The following is a 3097-nucleotide window of genomic DNA, read 5'->3' on the forward strand; positions in this document are numbered from 1 at the left end:
TGCCTCAGCTCACATAGCTAGTAAAAGCAGGAGTGGGGATTTATTTTTTTATTTTTTATTTTTTTAAAGATTTTATTTATTTATTTGAGAGAGAGAATGAGATAGAGACAGAGAGAGCATGAGATGGGGGAGCATCAGAGGGAGAAGCAGACTTCCTGCTGAGCAGGGAGCCTGATGCGGGACTCGATCCCGGGACTCCAGGATCATGACCTGAGCTGAAGGCAGTCGCTTAACCAACTGAGCCACTCAGGCGCCTAGGAGTGGGGATTTAAACACTAAATCTAAAGAGCATCCAGTTCTGTTTTCTCTCTGACTCTCAAAAGAAGCAATCACTCTGCCAAACGTATTTCCTACTGGGAAGGAGATCACTTTATGGTTGAGTATTCTGGGTCTCTGAGCAGTTACATTTCCCAGGGCAAATTAATACAGTTGGGCTTTTGTTTCAAACTTGTGTTTTATGAGTTGAGTTAGTGTGAGAGATCTCCCAACACCTGCTTGGCCTGGATGCATCGGATAAAAAGTCTCTGGACTTTCAAACTGAGGACTTTTAAGTCTTTTTCAAGTCTCTTCTTCCATATCACCCCCAGTGGTCATTTTAAGATGTCGGTCAGATCATATCATTCCCCAGCTCAAATTCCTCTAAGTTACCACCCCTGACACACACTCTACAGGATAAATTCTCTGGCCTGGTATATGAAGCCTTTCCTGCTCTGTCCCTCTCCTCTTTCCTTGGTTTCATCCCCTTTTAATTCTCCATTTCACATTGAAATGAATTACTTGCTGTTGCCTGAATGTACCATTTTAATCTGTCACTCCCAGTTGTCACCCATGCTTTCTGAAACATCTTTTTTTCTCCCTTTTTATTTGAGGAATTTCTTTGATCCTTTGGAACTCACGTTGGATTATACCGTCTTCTGGAAGCATTCCCTGACCATCTCCCAACCTGGGGTTTCATCCCCTTTTAATTCTCCATTTCACATTGAAATGAATTACTTGCTGTTGCCTGAATGTACCATTTTAATCTGTCACTCCCGGTTGTCGCCTATGCTTTCTGAAACATCTTTTTTCTCTCCCTTTTTATTTGAGGAATTTCTTTGATCCTTTGGAACTCACGTTGGATTATACCGTCTTCTGGAAGCATTCCCTGACCATCTCCCAACCTGGGGAGATGCCCCAGATGCTGTATAATTATTTAGCTCTGAGCCCCTCTACTGCCTCTGTGTCCCCAACATACAGGATGGAGTGGGGCATCATCCTGAATAGGCTTTGTGAAGCTACCTTCTCCTCCCCACTTTTTTTTTTTTAAGCCCAATGCAGAGCTTAAACTCACGACCCTGAGATCAAGACCTGCACTGAGATCAAGACCTGAGCTGAGGGCGCCTGGGTGGCTCAGTTGGTTAATCGGCTGCCTTCGGCTCAGGTCATGATCCCGGGGTCCTGGGATCGAGTCCCGCATCGGGCTCCCTGCTCTGCGGGGAGCCTGCTTCTCCCTCTCCCTCTGCCTGTCTCTCTGCCTACTTGTGCTCTCTATCTCTCTGTCAAATAAATAAATAAAATCTTAAAAAAAAAAAAAGCTGGTCTCCTCTCTTAGGCTGGAAAGGTCTCGAGAGCAGGGACAGGGACTGTTTAAAAAAAAAAAAAAAGACCTGAGCTGAGATCAATAGTCGGATGCTTAACCAACTGAGCCACCCAGTGCCTCTTCTCTCCTTTTTGTCCCATCAGTTCAGGCAGGTTACATACAGGGAGGGGCAGGTGCTATGGTTCCCAGTGATGTTGGTTGTGACCTCCAGGCCACCCTCCCCAAGGGAACCAATGCTTGAGAGAAGTACCCAGGAGAGAACTCAGGAGAAAACCCATGGTTGGCCCTTGGGGAAACCAGCTGCTTTCCAGAGTCCTTAGTGGCAGCCTGCCAAAGCAAACCTCTTGCTGGAATAAAAATTTAAAAAAAAATTATTATTTATAATAATATGGTAAGCCATCTATGTTCCAGGCACTATTATGACCATTTTACCAGTTTGCACATTTACCTTATGTAATCTTCACAAAAATATGACTGCTGGCACCTGGAGAGTGCCTAAGGTCGCATAGTAAATGACAAAGTCAGGATTCAAATCTGAGCATTCTGTTTCTAGAGCCCATGATAGTAACCATCATACTATATTGCCTTCCTGGCTTCTGATCTCCAGTTTCCTGCCTATCTTCTGTGTGAAACCAAATCAGAGGGTCCCAAGACAAGGGCTAGGAGGCAAGTTTCTCCACTTTCTCTCAGGAGGACCGGCTCAGAGATGGATCTGAAAATTCTCATAAGTGGAAGGGGAGCTCCTAAGTGGCCTGAGCCTCTGGAGGCTCCAGGAGAGAAAAGGGGACAGTCTGGTGCATGGGAAAAGGCCTACCTGGGGTGGTGGGTGAGGGAGCTGGGAGCTGACCAGGAGGAGCCCAGGATTCTTGTCCGGGTTTTGTCTCTTAGAGTCTATATAGTCCTTGTTTCTTTCTAAGCCTTAGTTTCCCCATTTGTAAAAAAAGGTAAATATGGGACTGGCTGATCCACCTCCGCCAAAAAAGGGGGCATCTTCAGCTCTCCTGAGGAAAGGGCAGGGCACGGAAGCCAAGGTGCAGGGGCTGAGGGAAAGAGCTATCTGGGGTCTAGGTCTAGCCTGGAAATGGGACGAGGTGGGCTGCCGAGCTCAGTCCTGCGACCCCATCCCTGTGACAGGGCCGCGTTAAGGAGACGTCGGGACCTCCAGTGGGAGGAGTGGGGGGGGGGACAGAACATGGACCAGGGTCTCAGCTCTGCGGCATGCGCCCACTCATCCCTCACCTTCTTATCCTCTCAAAAGGAGTCGCAGCCTCGAGGGGGTGGCGGTTGCGGGTGACCAGGCAGTGGCCGGCCGCGTTGCGACGGCCGCCTGGGAAGCTGCGGCCCTTCGGACCCGAAGAGCATCACGTCATCCTTTCCGCCAGGCGCCCGCCCCCTCCCCGACGGCGCCTGCGCAGGCGCGGCGGGAGGGGGTCGCGGGGGGGTTCTCCTCCGCGCATTCCGCCCTTCTCCAGGCTCGCTCCGGTCGCGGCGCTCTCGGCTGGCGGCGGCGGCGGCGCG

Source organism: Neomonachus schauinslandi, chromosome 11 (assembly GCF_002201575.2).
Source record: "Neomonachus schauinslandi chromosome 11, ASM220157v2, whole genome shotgun sequence".
In the NCBI taxonomy this organism is placed as follows: domain Eukaryota; kingdom Metazoa; phylum Chordata; class Mammalia; order Carnivora; family Phocidae; genus Neomonachus; species Neomonachus schauinslandi.